At 42.3% G+C, this 25,609-nt stretch overlaps 1 pseudogene; it reads left to right on the top strand.

The window, feature by feature from the left end:
- LOC121830885 (small ribosomal subunit protein uS10 pseudogene) overlaps positions 1-24,714 on the top strand; it is a 59,202-nt pseudogene extending 34,488 nt beyond the window's left edge.
- The last annotated feature ends 895 nt before the right edge of the window (positions 24,715-25,609 follow it).

Genomic DNA, 25,609 nt, shown 5'->3' with positions numbered 1-25,609 from the left:
GACTTCCTGGGATCCACCTATCTCTGTTTCCCATGCTAGTGTTACAGACACATGTGGAGATTCGAACTCACAGCCCTGTGCTTTCACAAGTGCTCTTAGTAGGCCATCTACTGAGCTCTGAAGTTCAAGTATTTTTAGGGCAAGGATGTAAATGATGAACATTCTTTGGCCTCCTGTCATCTTTTTCACACTATTGATCTGGAATGAGACTCCTAGGAAAAGCTTGTCTTTCACTGGGTATCAAATGCTCCTGGGAACGAAGCATCAAATGACTTATGGAACCCCTGGAGTTTCTCCCCGAGAGCAAGGGTTTCCTCTGCACCTTCCAGGTCTGGTAGAAAAGGCTGAGCTGTAAAAGCAAGTCGATAAATTTGAAAAACAGAAAGCTGGAGTACTTCAAAGACCGGACTAAAGCCCATGGGCATCAAGTTTCAGTTGAAGGTATCAGTAAATACTGTCTGTTTTGTAGGTAAACACTGGAGCAGGAGCCTAACGGGCAACAAGTACTTTACTCTGGTTGTGTGCAAATTGCTAGTTAGACTGTCTACCAAGAATTCTAAATGGCCAGACTCTTTCCCCCAGCCTCCCATGTGTGGTTGGTGCCATGTGGGTGACCCTTTTCCTGGGGATCCGTTTCTGTTCACACCAGTAGGAAATGATGCATCCAATTCTAGCTTGAGCCAATGAATTTATTGGGGCTACTTCTAGGAATGTGGATGACTGAGTATGGGGGTATCAGTGAAGGGTCCACCCAAGGACTGGTGACTGCTCCTGGAACTTGTAGGCAGCTTCAGGACAGGATCTCTCCCCAAGCACTGCTACGTGGTTTACACAATGTCAAGGAAGGGCTTACTCGTCTTGTGACTTTCTTGTGCTATGTGTGAGCCTCCCCTGGCCCAGCGAGGGCATGCATCAGCTCACAGGGAACTGCTGCACAGTACATAGGCAGGATTCGAACCATGTACCTTGTGGGTAAGGACAGTCTTCCCCCTCCACCTCCCTTCAGTCCTCACACAAACACAACTCTCACCTCAACGGGAATAAGAGAGCTTAATAAGATGGAACCAAAAACGAATGGCTGTGGCCTGGGAACACATCTGTTGCCTTAAATTCCATGTGGAAGCAGCTTCATGAAGAGTTTAAAGTAACAGAATACGTAAAGTATTAAGTAGGAAGTTACAGCATGGGCCTCACATGGTATCCGACCACTCTTAGCCTTTGGTTGGTAGACATTACATACAATTGTGCTAATGCACTCCACAAGGTTTTTATCCACTCATCACAGGATGTTTGGTCTGACAAAGAGGTGGGCAAAAAAAAAATGGCTTTTTAGGGGTCTAAAGATGGCCCAAGACTTTGTAATTAGACTCTGGACCTGAAACACCCCAAATCCCCCACAGTTATTGAAGTTTTAATCAGCCAATTGGCCTTGAAGAAGGTCTCAGTTTGAGGTGTGGATGCTTTGGGGGAGCTTTCCTTCACAGTTGCATGGCTTTCTTTCCCAGCGTCCCAGCACAGTTCCACAAGTGGGAGACACTTCACTGTTCTGTGGACAGCGAGCCACCTTGATACTAACATGGAAGTAGAGAGGGGCACCTTTTTTTTGATGCAACAGTGGTCTGTGTGCTAGAGTAGACTAAGTCAAACATTATTGTCTCCAGAAGTCTAGAAGATGCCAAGGGATCTGGTATAAAGGTTCCACGGACCTTCAGGGTCCCAGTTTTCTTCTACTTTCATGACCTGCCATTCTCAGAAGGTTGTTCTCATCCTCAAGCAGTCAAAAAAATGACTCAAGAGTTCCAGCCATTGTATCTGCATTTCAGGAAGCAGGAAGACAACGAACCAAGGGTACAAAGGCAAAGCCACAGACGCCCTGAATGTACCCATCCTTTCCAGTTTTGTGTTCGAGCCTTATCAAAAAACTTCAAATCATAGTTCATTGACCAGAACTTAGTCACAGTATTGGGGGAAAATTTGGTGTTGCACAAAGGAACACCCAGAGCAAAAGTAGCCCAGCAAGGCAATTTCTTTTGGTAAAAGGAGTGTGTGTGCCAGAACCCCAGCCAGGTGAGCAAGCACCTGTGGCCAAGATGGTCATTGTCTTTTATCCCTGACTTAGGTGGTGGCCACATCTCATCCCATTGGTGGGAGCTTGGCTGCATAATCTGACACTATTGGCTAATTGGTGCAAAGGAGAGTGGGAAGGAGAAAGTTCAGGCAACATGTGCCCCTGTCAAGCTAATCACTTTTGACAGGAAAAAAATCATTTCTTGTATGAGGTCACTATGTTTATACAGGGTGACAAGATAGGCAGATTTCTGTGTTTTGTTGTTGTTGTTTTTAAATCAGGCACACTGCTAACCCATACAGTGATCTTATAGATGAGAACAGAGAGGAGAGTAGCTGTTACCAAGGTGATCGTGATGGCTAATGTTGGTTGTTATCTTGACACATCTGGGAAGAGAGGAAACCTCAATTGAAGAATTGCTTCTATCAGGCTGGCCTATAGGCAAGTCCGTGGGACATTTTCATGATTGATGTGTGTGGAGGGAACAGCTCGCTGTGAACAGTGACATTCCTAGGCAGGAGGCCTGGGCTGTGTAAGAAAGGTAGCTGAGCAGGCTTTGAAGAGCAAGCCAGTAAACAGCACTCCTCCGTCATCTCTGCCTCAGTTTCTCCCTCCAGGTTCCTGCTTGAGCTCCTGGCTTCCCTCCATGACGTCAGGAAATCCGTTCCTCCCTGAGTGGCTTTGGGGCTTTATCACAACATAGGAAAACAATCTGGGACAATTGCCAATGGTCTTCACTTCCACTTGAAGCCTCTGACTGATGAACCAGGAGAATGAAAACCTAGGCAACAAGATAGTCCTACCTCAACTAATGTCGTGTGCAGACAGAGCTGTCCATTCGAGTCCTATTTCCTGGATCCTGGGGGTCAGAAGACCCACTGAACAGTATCAGTGTGCATTCCCAACCTAACTCCCCTGGGGTTTGAGGACAAGGCAAAGTCTGCTTGGTGGGCAGACGCGCTCCTGCCGTAGTTCTGCAGACAGGATGATTCTGACTTCATGCTTCATGCCTCTCACCTAGAGAAAAGCCAGTGAGGTTCCATGTCTCTAACTGAAGAAGTAAAAGAAAGGAGTTTCTAGAACCCTGACTCCTTCACAGCTGGGAACAAGCAGGCTTGAGGGAATCTTTCTCTCAGGACTTTCGGGGAATGTGTCATGTTGTGGTTAGGTCATTTCCTACCGGGAATTCCCAATAACAGGAAAAGCTGTGTCCTTACGGCTCTCCCACTGTCTACAGAGCTCAGGCTCTGTCTCTGATGGGACAGTATCCTTTGCTGAGTTTTATGTCTCTTTGTTTCTGTTGCTATAACAGAATGCCCAAGACTGGACAATATAGAAAGAGAGAATTTTCTCTCTTCCAGTTGTGGAGGCTGGGAAGTCCAGAGGTGTAGTGTTGGCATCAGAGGAAGGCCTGCTGGTAATCTGAGGACCCCATTGCTTCCTTTGTCTTTTTTCCATAAGAGATCACTGGAGTGCTGGGTTCGGGGTGAGTCCCGAAAGCAGCATACACCATGAGTTAGACTAGCTGACGCCAGCGTGGGCCTCCTCCTGTGGAGTGCTTAAGGGCCATGGAACCCACCCAGGCAGCAGTAGAGCATGGCTGAAGATTTGGGTTCCGGCCTGCCCTTTAGACAGGGTCTTGGTTCCCCCAGCCTCATAAAGGAAGGCTCTGGCAGTCTTTACGGCTGCCTCGTGTGCCTCCAAAGGAATCTTCAGGCCACGGAAGCGACAGAGTGACCGACACAGTACAGGCAAGCCACAGTTGTGTTTGCATTCCTTTCTAGTTCAAGAAAATGGGCAGCCGTAGCAAAATGGGGAGAAATCAATTGAACAAAAGTCCGTTTAAACCAGTGGTTCCCGACCTTCCTAATGCTGCGACCCTTTAATACAGTTCCTCATGTTGTGGTGACCCCCCAACCATAAAATCATTTCTGTAGCTACTTCATAACTGTGATTTTGCTGCTGTAAAGAGTTGTAATGTAAATGTTTTTGGAGATAGAGATTAGTGAACCTGTGGACTTCCCATCAGGTTTAAACCTATCAGATAATGTTGCTGGATCACTTAAAAAAGAGAGTACCTTAGGGGGGAAGTTGGAATGTTAAAAGTTCTTGAAACACATAATACCGGTCTCATGCTTAAGATTTGGTACATTCCAGATGATCTTTTTTAGAGAATTTGCTGAAAAAATAAACCCTATTGTAGAAAGATTATAGATGTAACCAACCGTCTTATTAAATAAGAAACACAGAAACAATGCAAAAGAGAAAGCCGAGAGGTCAGAGCTCAGAGCTGAAATCTCACCCTTCCGCCTGCGGTGTCCCAGCTTCCCGAATCAGGGCTCTATTTCCTGTCTGTTAGTCTATTTAAAGAGACAGAACAAGCCACAGCTATCTCACCTCACCAGTTCCTCAGCTGGTCCTGTTTCCTCAGACTGGAAGCTTCTGTGTCCTCATCCCAATAGCTCTCAGCTGAACTGTGTTGCTCCAAAGCCTGAAAGCTTAACCAGCCAAATGCTTCTAGATTCTGGTCCTCACGCCTTATATATCTTTTTGCTTTCTACCACCACTCCCTGGGATTAAAGGCTGGCTTTCTGGGATTAAAGGCATGTGCCACCACCGCAACACTCTTGCTATGGCTCTAATAGCTCTGACCCTCGGGCAACTTTATTTATTAACATACAATCAAAATCACATTTCAGTATAATTAGATTACCACCACATTTCCCCTTTTCTATTTTAATAAAAAGAAAAAAAAGCAAAAGGTTATGACTAACAAAAGAAAAACTATATACAAAAGTACAATAACTATATACAATATATACAAATAATAAATACCTAAACAGGTATTGGACAAATTAGAGAAAATAATTCCATTATCTATCCTATTTTGGTAAATCCAAGATGTATCTAATGCACTTTCTATCCTAATTAATTTTTCAACTATAAGTAACTAATCTTCAACCATAACTAACTAATCTTCAACTCCCTCAGAGACCCAAGAAGGAAATAATATTAGCTAACAAAAATAAAAAACAGGAAGTGCATGCAAGCAACTTCCAAAAAATTTGTGAGTTGACAGAAACAGCCAGCTGCCTGGGCAGTCACCTGAGGTTTCTCCGCAGTGTTGGGGCATCATCTTCAGCCTATGGGCTTAGTGTATCTGACAGACTCATTTGTGAAGTAGGATGTACACAAGGTCAACAGTTCAATCTCACATTGGGTGAGAGCAGTCCATGTACCAGAAACACCTGAATTCCACTAGTGTCCTGTCATGATTCAGGATTTTAAATTCTGGAAATTGTTGACAGTTTTTAAATTCAGCTGTCCATTCGTCTTGGCTGTGTATATATGGCTTCATCTCAGCATCCCCTTCTTCTCCACATCCCTTTATTAAATGCCAGTCTACTTTTGAGAGGCATGAGCTTTCAGCCGCTCTTCCATTGTACAACAGAATCCATCAGCCCTCTGCCTGTTAAGCTGCCTTCGAAGAAAAGGGCACCGTACCTTTTCCGGATGCGAAGGCCACTTCAGGGATGGGGCCATATTGTCCTGGCCTCAGAAGATGCCTTTTGATAAAGCCATAACCACACTTGTTTTGGCAAGAATCAGTAGTCCCTTATTTCGTGATCTGTCTGTCCATTTTGTCCTGTTGATTCGAGGATACTTTGTTGTCCAGTGGTTAACTTTTGCCAAAATGAAAGTTGACTCCATATGCAGTTTCTTCAATGCCCATATTTTCTCTAAAGTAGATTGGTACTGCCAGGAGCCGAAATGTCTCAAAAAAGAAAAATTTTCTAAGTTATTAAAGCATTTTAAATGCCATATTCTGTAGATCTCTGAAGGGTTTGAAGATGACCTGTCTAAAACATCTCTGCTCAATTTTTAAAACATATCTAATATGACTACAAGTTCTATTGTAATGTCTAACTACTAACTTTCATTTCTTTATATCCTAGTAGTTGGTAATAATAACATTCAAGGATCAGAAATTTGTATTACATTGTTAAATGAATGGTATAAATACAATTAGAAATATACATATAACATTTTCTAACAATATCAGTTTCAAATTTGTATACAATATAAAACAATTCAATCCAATGTAAAGTATTAGTAATTGTCTTTTTCTTTTCTTTCTTTCTTTCTTTCTCTCTCTTTTTTTTTAACAAGAACCTTAAATCTAATCTCCTTTGCTTAGCCTTTTTCTTAACCCTTGACAATAACTTGTAACCAGCCCCCCTAAATACTGAAAATTATCCCAGACCCAAAACCCATTAAAAAGACCATAAACCACCCACCCCACACCACCTCTTTGGGAATGTGGGCGATGTAGTCTTAAAATTGCTTCCTGCTGGGTATGGGCGAAGTTTTCTTTATCATGAAAGAATGCTCTGAGCACCTTGTAGTTCAAAGCTGATCTGTGGATGATGTTTGTCAGCTTAATGATATCATTATTGTCCACGTGGAATTGTTGTTGTTGTGGGGCCCCATCTTCTTTCTGGAGACTTCAGTTGATGTTAGGCCTGGCCATGATTTCCTGCAGAAAACTGATAAGAGACTCAAACACAAAAACATATATATGCAGCTAGCCTTTTTTCTAGAATTAGTTAGTACTCTATATGACCATTCATATCTTAACCAAGTTTAAAATGTATATATATCTATATATCTTTATATGTTAATCTTGTAAATTTTGATATAAAATTCATACTTTAAGAAAAGTTTAAAGGATCAGAATAGAATCAAAGAGTTGAGATTAGTAATAGAATAGTCCCTTAATTAATTTTGCTTTTGTCCTGTACCATAGCAGAAGATGGCTCTTATTCTGGCATGATACAGGGAGTTTGCATTTTCCTTTTAACAACATGCTTGATTTTAAAGAAGGAGAGAGCCATTCTCCAACTCCAAAGTCAGCTTTAAATTTTAATTGAACTGGGACTATTAGAAAACCAATAGTGTTAAATCTTTAGAGAAAAGCAGAAACAAACATTTAGGAAGACATAAAAATTTTTTAGATAATATATACCCATACACCGTTTCATTCTGTTTCTTGGGATAGATGATTTGTCCCTTTTCTTCAGTTGTCTCATTTGTCCAGTGTTCTTCAGATTCCTTAACCTTCATTCTTCTAAAAGACAAAAGCAAAAACCTTTCCCCAAGACTAATTTTGGGGATGTTTCCTTTTGACAAGTTATTATCTGATTAAATGAAAAGGCATGTGTTATTGATACCAGTTAGTTTAAATTGGATGTTCATGCTGGTTGATGAACTATCACCTCCTCTAATTAAGAGGTCTCTCTTGTTCAAATCGAACCTTTATCAATTTTGATGGTACCCACAGCTTATCTTCTCCTGTAGAAACAAAAGCAAAACCTCGTTCCCAATGTAATACATACCCTGGTTTCCATTCTGAGGTCAGCACATCCTTAAAGTATATAGGCTGATTTAATTCTGTAGTTTTTTCTATTATCCAATGTCTCTCTGCAGCTGTTGTTCCTTTCTCATTGGCATTCAGAAAATTCAAAGTTAGAAGAGCATTATGCAGTCTATTTCTGGGGGTTTTTGTTACCCATTTCTGTTTATTTAGCATATCCTTTAGAGTTCTGTTTGATCTTTCTATAACTGCTTGACCTGTAGGATTATGTGGTATGCCTGTAATATGTTTTATATTGTAATAAGCAAAAAACTGTTTCATTTTAACAGAAACATATGATGGAGCATTGTCAGTTTTGATTTGTGCAAGTATACCCATGATGGCCATAACTTCTAGCAAATGAGTGATTACAGAATCAGCTTTTTCAGAACTCAAAGCAGTTGCCCATTGAAATCCTGAATAAGTATCGATAGTGTGGTGTACATATTTCAGTTTTCCAAATTCTGCAAAGTGAAACACGTCCATCTGCCAGATTTCATTTCTCTGAGTACCCTTTGGGTTACATCCTGCTGGTAATGGCGTTTGATTGTAGAAGGAACAAGTAGGACATTTCTTTACTATTTCTTTGGCTTGTTGCCAGGTTATGGAAAAATCCTTTTTTAAACCTTTACTATTAACGTGATGTTTTTTATGAAATTCTGAGGCCTCCAGCACATTTCCTATCAATAATTTATCAATCTCATCATTGCCTTGTGCTAAAGGGCCTGGCAAACCAGTATGAGATCGGATGTGAGTTATATAGAAAGGATGACTCCTTTTCCTGATTGTATCTTGTAATTGAACAAATAGTGAAGTTAATTCTGAAGCATCATGGATAAATTCTGCAGTCTCAATATGTAACACCACTCTTTCAGCATACTGAGAGTCAGTTACTATGTTGAGAGGTTCTGAAAAATCCATTAATACCAACAGAATAGCATACAATTCTGATTTTTGAACTGAATTATACGGACTTTGAACCACTTTACTTAAACTTTCTGATTTATAACCTGCCTTTCCTTCTTTGTTGGCATCTGTATAAAATGTACGAACTCCAGATATGGGTTTTTGCCGTACAATTTGAGGCAAGATCCAATCAGCTCTCTTTATAAGATCAATTCTATTGCTTTTGGGATATTTGCTGTTAATTTCTCCCAAAAAATTACTGCAAGCTCTTTGCCAAGGTTCACTTTCTGTCCATAATTTTTCAATGTCCTCCTTAGTTAATGGTACGACAATTTCTGCTGGGTCTATGCCTGCTAATTGACGAAGTCTCAATTTTCCTTTGTAAATTAAGTCAGAGATTTTTTCCACATAAGTTTTTAATTTTTTATTTGGTTTATTTGGTAAAAATATCCATTCCAATATAATATCTTCCCTCTGCATTAATATTCCAGTAGGAGAATGCCTAGAAGGTAAAATAACCAAAATGCAATCCAGCTTTGGATCCATACGATCCACGTGTCCTTCATGCACTTTCTTTTCTACCAAGGCTAATTCTTTCTCAGCTTCAGGTGATAATTTTCTTGGACTATTTAAGTCCTTGTCACCTTCTAAAGTTTTAAACAAATTAGTCAGTTCATCATTTTTTACCCCAACAATAGTTCGTAGATGAGAAATATCTCCAAATAATCTTTGAAAGTCATTAAGAGTCTGTAGTCTATCTCTCTGAATTTGCACCTTTTGGGGTCTAATTTTTTGTAGCTCTATTTTATATCCTAAATAATTAATAGAATCTCCTCTTTGTATCTTTTCAGGAGCAATTTGTAATCCCCAGCAAGGCAAAATTTTCTTTACTTCTTCAAATATTATTTCTAAAGTATCTGTATTTGAGTTAGCTAGTAAAATATCGTCCATATAATGATAAATTATAGATTTAGGAAATTTTTTACGTATCACTTCCAATGGCTGTTGTACAAAGTATTGGCACAGAGTTGGGCTATTCAACATTCCCTGTGGGAGGACCCTCCATTGAAATCTTTTAACCGGTTGAGAATTATTATAAGTAGGCACTGTAAAAGCAAATCTTTCTTTGTCTTTTTCTTGTAAGGGTATTGAAAAGAAACAGTCTTTTAAATCAATAACTATGAGAGGCCATCCTTTTGGTAACAGAGTAGGCAAAGGCATCCCAGATTGTAGAGAGCCCATTGGCTGAATTACTTTGTTAATTGCTCTAAGGTCTGTTACCATTCTCCATTTGCCAGATTTCTTTTTAACAACAAAGACAGGAGAATTCCAGGGGCTACTTGATTTTTCAATATGCTGAGCATTTAACTGTTCTTCTACCAGCTCTTCTAAAGCCTGGAGTTTCTCTGTTGTTAAAGGCCATTGTTGGACCCATACAGGCTTGTCTGTTAACCATTTTAAAGGTAGAGCTATTGGTGTCTTTGGAAGATCATCAGTTACTGTGCCCTGTTCTTGTATAATATGGATGGCTGGTGACCACTCATTAGAATAATATCTTCTAATATTTCTCTCAGTAACATGTGTTAGGTTATGATTTGTTTCTGAGATTGGAGGGATGTTAATCTGAGTATCCCATTGTTGCAACAAGTCTCGACCCCACAGGTTCATAGTTATGTTAGCCACATATGGTTTTAATTTTCCTCTCTGTCCTTCTGGACCTATACATTCGAGCCATCTTGCACTCTGTTTCACCTGAGATAATGTCCCAATTCCTAACAGTTGAACGTTTACCTCCTGAAGAGGCCAAGTTGGATGCCAAAATTCTGGTGCAATTATGGTAACGTCCGCACCTGTGTCTACCAGACCAGACAACAAAACACCATTTATTTTTATCATTAATTTTGGTCTTTGTTCATTAATAGAAGTTTGCCAAAAAATTTTCTTTATGTTTTCTCCTGAATTTTCTATTCTCTCTGTTTCATCAACCTGACCAGCATGATTTATTCCAATAGGCATTTGGTTATTTAATCGCTCTCCAGGGCAGGCATTTCCTCTATAGCTGCAGGAAAGGTTTGAACTGGATTTGCACTGGGGGCCTGCACGAGGCCCCTCTGGGAGTTTCCCGAAGACTAAGGCAAAGGATTACCCTGTCTGTCCTTTGTTGATCTACATTCGTTGGTCCAGTGTTTTCCCTTACCACACCTTCTGCATACTCCAGAAGGAAGGGGCATTCTGTTGCCCTTGTTCCTTGAATAAACATTGCTTCTAGGAATGACCTGTTTACAGTCCCTTTTAAAATGTCCTTTCTTTCCACACCCAAAACATCTAACATTCCTCAAACCTTTTGAAATTACTTCTCCTACCCACGTATCATCATGCTCATCAACCTCAACATTAATTGTTTCTCTAATCCAATCTTCCATAGGTGCAGATCTTGCCCTTAATGGCCTAATTATTCTTTTGCATGCTGCATTCGCATTCTCAAAGGCCAAAGATTCAATTATTGCCTTACCAGCTTCTGAATCCGAGACCATTCTCTTTACTGCTGAAGCCAGTCTTTGTAAAAAATCTGTAAAAGACTCTTTTGGGCCTTGCCTCACCTTTGTAAATGACTCAGATTTTTTTCCTGGTTCCTCAACTCTGTCCCATGCATTCAAGGCTGCCGTTCGACATAAAATTAGGGTTTGGACATCATATAAACATTGTGTTTGTGCTGAAGCATATTGACCTTCTCCCATAAGCGGATCCTGGCAAACTTGTATTCCTTTATCCCTCCATTGTTTTTCTATATTTTTAGCCTCCTCCTTAAACCAAGTCAGAAATTGAAGTCTCTGGCTGGGTTCCAGAACACCTTGTGCAAGGTCCCGCCAGTCCTGTGGTATTATCCTATTATATGTTGACCAAGAGTTTAACATTTGCTTTACATATGGGGAATGCATGCCATAAGATACTATTGCCTCCTTAAACCTTTTTAAATCCAACATTTCAATTGGAGCCCAATTATTTTGTGTAGCCATCATTTGATCAGGCATCTGCTGTACAGTTACAGGATAAATTAAGGGTGACTGTGTGAAAACAGGCTTTCTTTCTACAACCTTATGATCCCAATTTGAAATAACTTCACTGTTAATTGGATAAATTAAGGGTGACTGTGTGAAAACAGGCTTGCTTTCTACAACCTTATGATCCCGACTTGAAACAACTTCACTGTTATCTTCTAAAGCTGTTATCCTGGCACTTAAATTGACTATCTTTTTAAATATTAAAATGTGGATTAGCATAGTGATAAGGTGCATAATTCCACCAATACTAATATTATATAGTTGTTCCATTGTCAGACTGCCTAATATTTCAAACAAAAACCAATTTTCTTCCAATGTACACATAAAGCCCATTTTTTTTAAATGTGGAAAAAAATTGTCTTTTAAATAGTTTCCTTTATGACTTACCAAATCTGCGTAGAATAGTAGAAATCCCAGCGAATTAAATCTGCGTAGAACGTAGAACAGTAGAAATCCGAGGGGATATTCAAAACAGCCACCTACACCTAGTGTCCCAGGTGTAAATCCAAAGAGAGAGAGAGAGAGAGAGAGAAAGAGAGAACAAGAAAGCGTAGCTGGCTAAAGTTTAAATGCAGCCACGTGTTCCCTCTTGTGCCGAGTCAAGGCTTGGGTCTGGCTTCCTTAAACTTTGACCACTTGCGTTGGCTTTACAGGCAGGGCCCTGTTCGGCAGGGCAGGTCTGAGTTGTTTGTAGCACCGGCTTTAAGCAAGTTGCTCACAGACCTAGGCCCGGGCCAGAAGCTGCCGCTCGGACTAGGAAGCCGGCAGCTCGGACTAGGTAGCCGGCAGCTTGGACTAGGAAGCCGGCCGCCTGGTCTGCCGCCCTTGCGGGAAAGTGGACCCGCCGCCAAGCCAAGCGGTTTTCAATGGATTCTTGTCACGTTGGGCGCCAGATATAGATGTAACCAACCGTCTTATTAAATAAGAAACACAGAAACAATGCAAAAGAGAAAGCCGAGAGGTCAGAGCTCAGAGCTGAAATCTCACCCTTCCGCCTGCGGTGTCCCAGCTTCCCGAATCAGGGCTCTATTTCCTGTCTGTTAGTCTATTTAAAGAGACAGAACAAGCCACAGCTATCTCACCTCACCAGTTCCTCAGCTGGTCCTGTTTCCTCAGACTGGAAGCTTCTGTGTCCTCATCCCAATAGCTCTCAGCTGAACTGTGTTGCTCCAAAGCCTGAAAGCTTAACCAGCCAAATGCTTCTAGTTTCTGGTCCTCACGCCTTATATATCTTTTTGCTTTCTACCACCACTCCCTGGGATTAAAGGCTGGCTTTCTGGGATTAAAGGCGTGTGCCACCACTGCCACACTCTTGCTATGGCTCTAATAGCTCTGACCCCCGGGCAACTTTATTTATTAACATACAATCAAAATCACATTTCAGTATAATTAGATTACCACCACAAAAGATAATAGCCAAACTGATCAATAAGTAATATCAATTTGGAACTTCAACCCAAAGATGGAGTGACATGGAGATGAGAGGTGCATTTAGCTCTTCAAAGAGGAGACATCTTCATACTTAGACCTGCCAACAGCATCCTTCTTGTTTAAAAAAAAAATGTGTTGCCATGTGGTGGTGGTGCACGCCTTTAATCCCAGCACTCAGGAGGCGGAGGCAGGCAATTCTCTGTGAGTTCGAGGCCAGCCTGGGCTACAGAGTGAATTCCAGGAAAGGCACAAAGCTGCACAGAGAAACCCTCTCTCGAAAAACAAAAACAAAAAACAACAACAAAAAAATGTGGTTGTTGATATTTCTGTTTGTACAATATAATGATCCCCCCCCCCCCGTGTGTGTGTGTGTGTGTGTGTGTGTGTGTGTGTGTGTGAGAGAGAGAGAGAGAGAGAGAGAGAGAGAGAGAGAGAGAGAGAGAGAGAGAGAGAGGAGGGGGAGAGGGAGAGGTAAGTGAAGAGAGAGAGGAGAGAGAGATGAGTGTAGGTGCCCATGGAGGCCAGAGGAGGGTACTGGATCCCTGGAGCTGGAGGTGATTGTGAGGGTGCTGGGAACCTATTAGGGTCCCTTTGGAAGAGCAGACAACACTCTTAACTGCCGAGGCATCTCTTCACTCCTCTGTCTGTACGTTTAAAAAGACTCAAGGTCTGTTCTCTCTCTGACTATTGGCTGTTGTTTAGATTTAGGATGGATGGGTGATCTGGAAGATTACAGGTTTGAAAGAGTTCACAGTTGCTCCACCCCCAACTCCCACCCAGGCCATGTGATATTTTCTTGTACTTAGAATGCTGCTGTGGATCTGCTGTTGTGGAGTATATGTGGGAGGGGCAAAACATCTTGACCACACAGCTGCCATGACAGGCTTAGAAGCCCAGACACAGCTTCTGGCAGGCAACACCTGGACCCAGGAAAAGCCATAAGCTGACCCCACCCAGGGGGGGGCCTGCCTCTAAGAGGAAATACATGGCATTCCAAACATTCCTGATAACCCTAGAGAAATGTCAGCCTATCAGGGTCCTGAACCCTGGAAATCCCCTCACCCCAACCTCTGCTATGATAAAAGCCCCACCCTGCCTGGGCTCCGGGCTCTCTGCTCTTGCTGCTGTCTTGAACAGAGAGTCTAAGCTCCAAGCTTGAAAATAAAGGCTCTTTGCTTTTACATATGGGATTTTATCTCTGTGGTGGTCTTTTGGGGGTTCCTGAAATCTGGGTATAACACTGTATTTAAGAACTGAGCCAGCAGATGCCAAGAGTCGAGGCTGAGCCAGTTGCTGGAGATGCAACAGGGTACACAGTTTGACCCTGCTCTAAAGAAGTCAGTCACAGGGAAGGCCACCAAACACATGTCTGGGGAGCCACACAAGATGGACAGCAGGATGCTTGCAGGAATGCTCCACAAGCAATTCCAGGGCCTCTAGATGTAAGCCAGGAACTCACAGAATACCAAGGGATTCTTGTGGCCTACCCAGTGGCTTGATGCTCACATATTCTAGTACTGTGGTCAAAACTGATGGAACCAGAATTAGTTCATAAGCATTCAATGCTCCAATGGGGAGGTTTCCTGTCAGACCTCCATAGCAGTCAAAGCCATGATTTGGGAAACTGCATGGGAGAGAGGTGGGGAGCTATTTCAAATGTAGGTAGATGGGAAAAAAAGACTGAAGTTCATAGTCATCTCTTACTTCTGACTCTAACTTTTCCTGGTACAATGCATGGCCTCACTGGCCTATAGCATATAAAATAACTTAAAAGAATTTATGTCTTTAGGAAAATTGGTTCCCAAGTCCTAGTCCTTTATTGGGATCACTGTTGATGACAGCAATTTTCCTCACAGAATTGCTGGAGACTTTTGTGGCATCTTATCGTGAATCTATACTTGGCTCATGGAAAGACCCAAGTCTTAAATATGATTGTCTATGGGGAAAATGAAGAGTGGCCACGCGAGCCTAAGATATGCAGAGATGCTGGGATACCCATGTGCTGGGTCTGTGCTGAGCAGGGCAAGCATTCCAGCCTTGGGAAGGAGGAGCTGAGGAGGACATGAGTGATGGCCATCCTGCCATAAGCCTTTGAAAACTTACAGCAAAACTCTCAACTTCGTGATACTTTTGTGCCAGGAAAGGAACACAGAAACTAGTTTTAAACAATTGAAATCAGGTTAAAGGTCAGAAAAATCTAATGAAAAGTTTATCATTGAAAAGAGTGACTGAGGAGTCTTTTACAACAATGAAGGCTCATTGAAAGATGAGGCCATAACTGTCACAGGCCTTTATATATCAAATAATATAAACGAATACTAGTACTGTTGTGCATAAAATATACATTAACCCTAATGTGTATAAAATGTAAATTTCAGGAAATATGAGGGAAAAGTAGACAGGAAAATAATAACACCAGAGGTTTTCAGTGACTGCCAACACCTTATCATTCACATAGAGACAAACACAACAAGAAGTCAATGAATATTCCTACATGTGTAATTGATCGAGTGACTTACTAGATATATTTAACTTTAGTCCAGTCTAGGGGACTATAAATCCATCTCCTTCTTTTCTTCCTCTGGCACCTTGTTAACCATCACCGACTGTGTGTTTGCATGAATAACATCCAGTCAGTTCCTTCCAGTATGTGAAGAAGAAGGCAGACTCTCTTATATAATGCAATAGACTTGTAATTTAAAAAATACTTATTTATTTCTATGTTGTGTGTATGAGCATTTTGTCTGAATGCATCTATATACCACATGTAGTGCTCGTGGAGGCCAGACGAGGGTGTTGGATCCCCTGTAACTGGAGTTACAGGTGGTTGTGAGTGGCCTGATGTGGGTGCTGGGAGCTGTGGGTCTCTGGAGAGCAGCCAGTGCTCTTGAGCCATCTGTCCAGTCCCCTCATTCTTAATCCCACACATATACAGACACACATATATATAAGTGACATTATACAGACTGAGCAGGTTGTATTTATATACTTAGGAACACACACACACACACACACACACACACACACACACACGCTCGAATAATATATATATATATATATATGTATGTATATATATACACATACATATACATAAATTTTCAGAAAAACCTTTTAAGATTTCAGAATAGATTCTGTTACAGAAAGCGTATACCAAGGGAATTAAACAACAGGATTTACTTCTCCAATTCCAGAGGCTGGAATTCTGAGATTGTGCTCTGGTGAGAGCCCTCCTCCTGAGTCACAGATGGCTGTGTCTCTGCAATGTCCTCGGAGGTGAAAAGAGGCGAAGATGAGGCTTTCTTTTCTTCAATAAGGGCCTGTGATAGTTAATTTTGATTGCCAACTTCCCTGGTTTGAGAAGTGCCTAAGAAATTAGTAATGGACATCTCTGGGTATGTCCATGTAGGCATTCCCAGGAGGGCTAAGTGGGGGGAAGACCTGCTCTTCATGTGAGCAGCACCATCTCCATAGTCCTGGTGGAATAAAGAGAGTCAAAGGAGAAATCCCCCCTCCTTCTTTGCAGCCATGATTCCAGCTGCTCGGCTCTGCTGATCCTTCCCCACTTTGAGGAATTCCAACCTCTGACATCCTGAGCAAAGTAAATCCTTCCCCTCGGTTGCTTAGGTCAGGTCGATCGTCAGTGATGGAGAGCTGAACACGAGTGATAAGACCATCAAGGCAGCTGCCCTCGTGGCTAACTGCTCCCCAAGACCCAGCTCTTCATCCCAACACACTGGGGTGGGCACTGCGATGTGCGAATGTGGGAGGGTATGCAAACACTCTGTAACTGGCAGAGGAGAGGTCATGTGAGTTCATGTAGAAGCAACTGCAAAATTCAGTTGAAATAAAACAACTGACTCTGAATTCACCAGAGAGCACACAGGAGGCAGAGGCGCTCAACTTCATGCCTGCAAAGGGAAAGGAGTGCATCGCGAGCCTCTGGCCCTTCAGTGTGGGATGCAGACTGACACCAAGGTCCCTGCTATTAGATGTAGTAACTGTTGGAACAGTGGTGATTTCCCTCTTAGAGATGAGCCCTCAGAACTCAAAGGTTCATAAGGAAACAAAAAATCACGACTTTGTGAGCACCCCAGGAGGGTGAGCATGAAATTCAGGGAGGAAGTCCCAACCTCTGACAACAACCCAGAGCATAGGTAATGGGGGAGACCCATCCGGGACCCACAAAAAGGAGCCAGAGGGCAGAGAGAAAGGAGCGCTTTATGGACAAGCTATGTGGACAGAGATCAGCATTCCCCATCAGGAGCAGAAGAGAAAGCTGAATTTGAATGGGCCCCAAATGCTAGAGCATGGAGCTCAAAGCCAGCCCAGCACCCACAGAGGAGCTGAGTCTCAGGGGTCATAGAAACCAAGAGTGGGAACCTCACCTCTGCTCAGAGCCTTATCTGACCACCAACTCTTTGAGCACAGAGGAGGCATCTGTGTGGCTCTCACAATCGCCTGGCATGGGGAGAGCAGATCTCACAGCTGTCTGTTACAAGAAGAGTGGTCTCAGAGCTGACTCCGATGGGGAGACAGAGCATGCAGTTAGAATCTAGACATGCTCAATAGACCTCAGAAGAACACGGCAGGATCCAGTTCATGACCACACGCATGCATATGGTTTACAGCATCATCAGTTATCACTAAACTTGCTAAGAAACAGGGCATCATGCCCATATTCCAGAATAAAAGAAGCTAACAGAACCTTACTGAGTTGGGCCATCTGTTGGCCTTAGCAAACTAGTCTTTCAATGCTACAGTGATATACATGTGGAAAGAGTTCAAAGAAAATACATCTAAATAATGGGTAAAATACGCCTCACGTGAATGGAGAGTGTGACAGAGAAGTGCAAACGATATAAAAATTTTGGTGTAAACAGCTCAATGCTAGAATAAAAATCACCTAACTGGGTACAGCTGCACTTTAGAAATATCAGAATCCTCAGTAGATGTGACAACAGATCAATAAGCAAGCCCTTCTCTGAGAAAGAGAGAAAAATATATCGAAGAAAAATAAAGTTTCAGAGTCTTGGGGACCACATGAAATGGCCTAACATATGCACACTGGAATTCCAGGGAAGGTAAGAAAGAGGCAGGGAAAATATTTATTAGAAGAAATGATTTAAATATGGGGGAAATGTTAGAGACTCTAGGACCTCAACAAACTTCAGTGGTCTAAAGAAAATGTCTCTCGAACACACCATAGTCAGGTGGTTGAAAACCAAAGATGAACTGATCATCTTGGGCCGATGAGGTGGCTCAGCAGGTAAAGGTGGCTTGCCCTCAAGCCTGATGACCTGGTTTTGATCCCTGGCACCAGCACAGTAGAAGGAGAGAACTCCCCGAGCCCTGGAGTTGTTTTCTGGCCTCCAAACACAATCTGGCACACGCCACCCTATACATAATTAACTGTAATTAAAAAATATAAGGGCAACAATCCTGAAAACACAAACCGCTTTACACAGAGGGATACTGGCATTAATGGCTGACTTCTGGACAACTTATTCAAGTCGTTCAATAAAACAAAGCAAATAACAACAACAAAAAACACCCTCTGAATCCTGTGAGTTCAGCAATCCAATCACAGTGGCACTCTCTTCCACAAATGAAGGCAAGATTGAACTTGTTCAGATAAGTAGAACCTGGGAGAAGTCATTGCCGGGCACAGCCCAGCAGACGTATAGTATAGCAAAGCAATGATGTGGCCAGCCCTCCAGGATAAAGGGACCAGCGTAGACACCTCAGGCTGTTCACGGTGACCAGAAATGCCAGACATGTTGGTACATTTGAAATGACGTTTTCTATGGTTTCTCTTTACTTAAGAAGCACATGACTTTGGGGCTGGAGAGTTAGTTAGCTTAGTGGTTGAGGGTACTTGCTGCTTTTACACAGGACCCAGATTTAGTTCCCAGCACTCATGTGCTGGCTCACAACCATCCTTAGTTCCAGTTCTAGGAAACCCAATGTCTTGTTACGATGATCTCTGAAGGCATCGGGTAGGCATGAGGTGTACATACATACATACATACATACATACATACATACATACATACGTGCAAGTAAAACACTCATGCACAAAATAAGTAAGTCAAAAACAATTCTAAAAACACAAGATTTAGTAAAGTTAATATCACAGCACTGTGATTATGGGTTTTCATATCCATGGGCAAGATTTGCTAGACAGCAACCTCACAAGAGATGTGCAGGGTCGGGGGTGGGGCAAAGAAAATTGTACTGCACCAGCTTTTTGCATTTCACCCGAAGTCATTCAGTATTTACTCAAATTAACAGCTTGATGTGAATTTGAAGTACATGTTGCAACCCTTAAAGTAACCACAGAAAAACAATTGCAGAAGGCTGCAGACAGGGAGGCCAACCAAAGCACTGTCAGTGTGGCTTCAAAGATACCAAGAAGAAATAAGATGGGAAATCAGAACACCCCCCCCCCAACACACACACACATACACAGAAAGAGAGAGAGAGCAAGACAGAGATAAAGAGACAGAGAAAGAAAGTAGAGTAAGAATATGAAAAATTAACAGCTATGACAAGCTTTGTTTTTTTAACTAAAATTTTTGGTTTTTTTTAGAAAAATTTTTAAAATAATAAAATAACAATCTCCTAAACTTAAAAAAAATATTTTACTTAACTTATGTGCACGTGTGTGTGTCAATGTAAGTATATGTGCATATGTGTACAGGTACCCTCAGAAACCAAAAGAGGGTGTTGGACTTTAGGACCTGGCATCTGAGAACCCCTGACATGACATGGGTGCTATAAGTGCTCATAACTTCTGAGTCATCTATCCAGCCTTGATAAAAACAATTTTTAATACATCAATATAATCATAAAAAGCAGACAAACTGAAAATCTTGTTAAAAGACAACCTGGGGGCTTAGGATAAGACTCAGTTGGCAGAAGGTTTGCCTAGGATACAGGAAGTCCCAGGTCCAGTTCCAGTACTTCATACGTCAGCCGTGGTGGCACATACCTGGAACCCCAACACTTTGGAAACAGAGATACAAGGACCAGAAATTAAAGGTCAGTTTTAGCTAAATAAAGAGTTTCAGGGTAGCCTGAGGTACATGAGACCCTGTCTAAAACAACAACAACAATAACAAAACCAAAAAGCCAATACAGGACTGAGCAGATAATTAAATAGTAGCACTGGCCTCGCATGTTTAAGACCCTGAGTTCGAACCTCAGCACAAAACAAACAAACAAACAACAACAAAGCAAAAACAAAGCAAAAACAAAAAAAATTTAAAATTCAAGGCTGAAGAGATAACGAATTGGTAAAGAGTGTGTACTTACTGCTTTTGTAGAGGACCTAAATTTAAATTCCAGTACCCAATTTGAGAGGGTCACAACCATCTCTAACTACAGTTCCAGAGGATTTGGCGCCCCCTTCTGGCCCCTATGAGCACCTGCATTCATATGCACGTACTCACACACAGACACACATATACACACACTTAAAAATAAAATAAATATTTAAAATAGTTCAAGAACCAGCTATAGCATATTGTAAGATATTTATTTTGATTCCCCAAAACAGTGAAAGCTGGAGGTTAAAGACACACGGTGAGAACTGAGTAGGAGCAGCCATGTGAACACCATACAACACAGACCTGGGGTAATAACACTATTACAAAAAGGAATAGATTGTACATAAAGACAATACAGTTTTCCCTTTCCTTTGTTGGGAGAAAACTACTTTCTTGTGCAGAATCTCTTTATCACCTTTTCATTATCGCTCCTGGCTTTCAAGCTTCTGTTAGTTGCTATTTTTGACAACCAGTCATGCTTTGTTTTTGAACTTGTAAGGTTTCAGGGATTTTATTTACATGTACATTTATGATCCTTTTTAAAAGAATACAGTCATTAGAAAATTTTGCTTCAAAATATGTATGGTCTTCCTGACAGCTGGGTAGTCACAATGTGTTTTCATTGGTATTTTCTTACGCACTTCACTGGCAACAATCAACAGGAAGTTTTGCATCTAGAAGCAACATCTCTCCAAAGGGTTCTCTTCTTGTGATCAAAGGGCTGGGGATTTCACAAGTGCCAGCAGCTCTGGCCTCTTTCAGCTGTCTGGCAGGTCACTTTAAAGCCAGCAGGGAGTCACTGGGGAAAGGTATGAGGGTAGGCCATTTCTGGACAAAGAAGCTGCAATCTTCGTTTTTCAGCACGCCTAAGGTCACAGTGGTCCTCTGGTCCATTAGTGGCACTCAGAGTGTTTCTTCTCACTGTCCAGCTAGAGGGCTATGTGATGCTGTGTGACTGACCCCGCCCTGAACACAAAACAGGCGAGGTCACACTGTGATGGAGGGGCAGGCAGACAATGATTGGGGTAGGAATCTCCATACACTCAACTCCAAGGAGGTGTCCATGTCTAGGTTTTCGCAGCTGTGATTAGTGACTGGCACAGATGAGATCCTGGATAAGTTGCTCAGTTTACAGGACCTAGCGTAGTTAATAATTCCATCTTGTCAGAAAGCACACTTTGCAGGTGCAGTACTGCCTGCCAACACGTATGTAGATTTCATCTGCCATCTCTTGTTTCTGGCTCTTTAGATTTTCCTCTCTCCTGTTTCTTTTGAAGATAAAATTAATTTGGATATCCGGTTATTATTAAATATTGTATGTAAATACTAAGTGTGAATATATATGCATATATGATGTAGGTATAAACAAAAAATCTGTAAAAACCACTCCAGTGAATGGAACCTGCTGGGCTCTGGGAGGATCTTGATGCCAAGAGCCTTTTCACTGGGTAGTTTTGATATGTATCAGGCACAGAGCTGGGAGGAGAGGGATGTTGATGCAATATCTAGGGGTCACATTATTTGAGCAGACCTGCAGTTAATTAAAAGGGCACACAAGCTGAAGTTATGTTGGCCCTGGCTTGGAGTCTTTGTGGCTAACTAACCAAGGACAATCCATTCAGACTCTGCCTTCAACAGGCCCTTATGGAAAATCATGTTGACAATGGGGTGTGTGCTCTAGCAATCGCTTTTTAAGACTCAAGTAGCTGATTTGTATGTAATAAGCAAATTGGTTTTGTGGATATGAGGAGATTAAAGCATATTCTTTGGAGTTTGCTTTGGAGTATGGAGATGTCAGATGCTGCAGAAAAAATTCACTAACAGGTACTGCATCCCAAACAAGTGGTAGGCATTGTCCAGTGTGTGTAGATCCTCTCTCCATGCTTACAGAATCCCTATAAAGCAAGCACCTGCCTTTATGTGGGCAAAGAACTCAGGAAGCTTTGAAGGAAACCATGTCCCCTACCACAGGGTCATCTCTCACACCCACATTTCTGAACACAAGTGTCCACAAACATTTCCAAGCAATCCTCTCCTTCTGAGGCCAGCTACTTGGACAGCACAAGTGTCTATTCTTTGTTTGTTAATTTGCTCTGAAGGTGTTCTCATGCCCCCCCCCCACAACACACACACACACACACACACACACACACACACACACACACACACACACACACACGGCCTGCCCCTGCTGATCTGTCAGCCTCCTCCTACTTCAGCCCTGGCCCTGCAACCTGTGCTCCTTCCTCTTGACTCCAAGCTTTTGTATGTCTCCCTCGCCTGGAATACTCACAATTCTTGTTTAGCTTTTCATCTGAGTCAAACCACAGGTCACAAAGCATGGCCAAAAGGCTCGGGAAATAAGCTTAAGCACCTCCATCTATTTTGTTAGAGGCAGTACTGGAGATTGCCTTTCTCTAGGAAAAGAAAATAGACAAGGCGACAGAATATTTATTATTCGGTGGACCTGTTTATCTGACTAATCAGCCTCAAGCACTGGACTTAGGTGAGAATGAGTCTGTTCTGTTCCTGGCTCTTGAGCATTAATTAGAGACCATCTCCTGCTTTCCTTGACATTCAATGTGCAGAAGAAATGGTTCCTGAAATGCCAAATTATTTCACTACGGGACTCACTTTAATTTCTCAGGAATATAACCTTTCAACACAAGGCTTATGTTAGCTCTGGAGTTGGTGATACATGTGTTTTGGAAAACAGTGTGAGTTCATAAAGGTTTATTACAGGATAATGGGATATATATAACATACTTCATAAAGGAGACCTGCTATTACTGGATTAAATTGTACGGAAATTCATTAGCTCTCCCTTTTGTCTTTGTGCCCATGAAAGAATGGCTATATCCTGGGAACTCTCTGGAAAGGAAAAAACGTACATCTCCCCAAAGACATAAGATTTGATATTAAACCTCTGGCAATTTTTAATGCAAATTTTAATGTTTATACCTGAAATGTACTCTTTGGTGTCCCTTCTCTTCATACTAGCAGACTGCTTCAGGGTCGGCTTTCAGAAACTTCAGTCATCCTTCCCAGAATCAGAAACCACTCAAGAGCCCTGTGGCCAAACTGCCCTGAACACACCAGATCTCACCAGGAGGACAGCCTCCTTCTCCTCTTCCTGACAACAGTGAGGGTTTTCCCTGACTGTGTTTACTGAGTACCTGTTACTTGTCAGGCATGCTGATGTCTTTATGTCAACTTGACACAAGCTAGAGTCATTGGAGACAGGGGGCCTCCACTGAGAAAACACCTGTGGGGCAGGCCTGTAGGGCATTTTCTTAATTAGTGATTGATGGAGGAGGGCCCAGCCCATTGTGGGTGGTGCCATCCCTGGCTAGTGGTCCTGGGTTCTATAAGAAAGCAGCCTGACCAAGCCAGGGAGCAAGCCAGTAAGCAGCATTCCTCCATGGCCTCTCCATCAGTTCTTGCCTCCAGGTTCCTGCCCTGCTTGAGTTCCTGACTCTGATATTGAACTGTAATGTGGAAGAGTAAACTAAACAAACCCTTCCCTCCCCAAGGAGCTTTGGCCATGGTGTTTCATTACAACAATAGTAACGCTGACTAAGACACCAGGCCTGCCTCTGGGTCAGAGGTCAACAAAGCTTCTGCAAAGGGCCAGGGAGTAGATATTTTAGGCTTTTCCAAGCCCCTCTTCTCACTTCCCTCCCGCCTTCTTAAATTCTGCTTTGTTTTAGGTTTTGTTTTGTTTCCCACAAAAGCTTTGGAACATTGTGATGGGGTAAGACAATGTTCCTTCATCTTACATTCATATTGAGGCCATTTTAGATTTGACTAGAATTTGATCTCCTTGATGGGAAGCCCTGTAAAAAAAATTACCCAACTCTATTATAGGAACCTGAGGTTAAGATACCCCAGCTAGCTTATCTTGGCTTTTGTTAAACTGCCTGCTTGTGCAAACCTCCCCTCTCCATCTAACCACTTAGCTTCTGTTAAACTGCTTGCTTGCACAAAGCCTCCCCCTGTAGCTCTTAAGTGAGATAACAGGATGTAGTTTTTGTCCTTGAAAGTCATTTACTCACCTTTCTGAGACTGGTGTACATGGAGCAGACCTCTGTTCAGTCTGTTCAGGTCCTGACTTACCCCTGCTTGCTCCTGCTGAGGAATAAGTCTGTCAGGAAGCCACGCCACAGCCATAGCTTTTTAAGATACCAAAAAGATGCCCGTGGAACTCGAGATGGCAATTCACTGAATTTGAATCCACACTCGCATGAAGTCACTGGAGAAGGTGTGTGCTGACTTGATCAGAGGCTCAAAGGAAAAGAATCTGAAAGGACAGGTGCACATGCCTACCAAGGCACTGAGAATCACTACAAGAAAAACACCTTGTGATGAAGGTTCCAAAACATGGGATGGTGTCTAATATGAGAATCCATGAGTGATTCATTGACTCCTTCCAAGATGGTTAAACAGATTACTTCCATCAGTACTGAGCCAGGAGTGGAGGTTGAAGTAACTATTGCAGACGCCTAAGTCAACTATTTTAATAAATTGACTCAGTCAGTTGTTTTTTTTTTTTTTTAAAAGTCCCTTGCTCTAAAAGCTCAGAGCTATACTTGGATCCTCAATATCTGTGTGTAGTCCTACCCAGCTGGAATAAAAACTTTCAAAAAAGGCTATAAATGTGTCTGAGTGGTCTATTCTGGTGGGCTCCCCATAGCAACATAAAAGCCATTCTTAGCCCAGGGCCATACTCAGGAAGGCACACACCAAGTTTACCTTCTTATTTCCAGGAGACCCTGGGATGAAAACCCCCAAATGGCCCCTGTTTTCAGAGATAAGGAAGAGTCAGCAGTTTTCTCTATAAGGGGTCTTGAATGTGAAAGTCCAGTGGTGGGGGTTGATGGTGGGATGAGAGTTGGGGGAGGAAAGGAGGAGTCTAGGAGGCTCAGGAGGATGAGCAGTCCGTCCTCAGTGTCCACTCTACGGCTTGAGGCGATGGGTGTAACTTGTGGGAAAGCAGAGCCTGTCCTTTCAGAGGCTCATGGGAGGGGTCAGAGACTTGGTTTTAAAGGCTGTTGGGGTTTCCTGAAGGATGCTAAGCATAATCCGTGTTGTTCTACCTAGGGCTGATAAGGAGTGGGTAGGGTGGATCAAGAATGTGGAGCTTCTCTGGAGGGAAGTGGTGGAGGGATGGAGAGAGGGAGAAGAGGCTCCCACTTCTCTACTGACTGAGTTTTATCAAGTTGGGGGCAGGGCATGGGATGGTTAGACAGACAGATAGACAAACAAATAGATGATAGAAGGATGGGTGGATAGATAAACAGAGTCATCCTGGAGGCAGTACAATGCTTGCTTATTCTAGAGATTGCTTGGGAAACAGGAAGAACTTGGGGTTAGCTTGGACAGTTCTACGGCCCTTAGGACT

This window comes from Peromyscus maniculatus, chromosome 1 (genome assembly GCF_049852395.1).
Source record: "Peromyscus maniculatus bairdii isolate BWxNUB_F1_BW_parent chromosome 1, HU_Pman_BW_mat_3.1, whole genome shotgun sequence".
Classification (NCBI taxonomy): Eukaryota; Metazoa; Chordata; class Mammalia; order Rodentia; family Cricetidae; genus Peromyscus; species Peromyscus maniculatus.
Note: the sequence above shows the minus strand (reverse complement) of the source record. Positions and strands in the feature narration are given on the sequence as shown.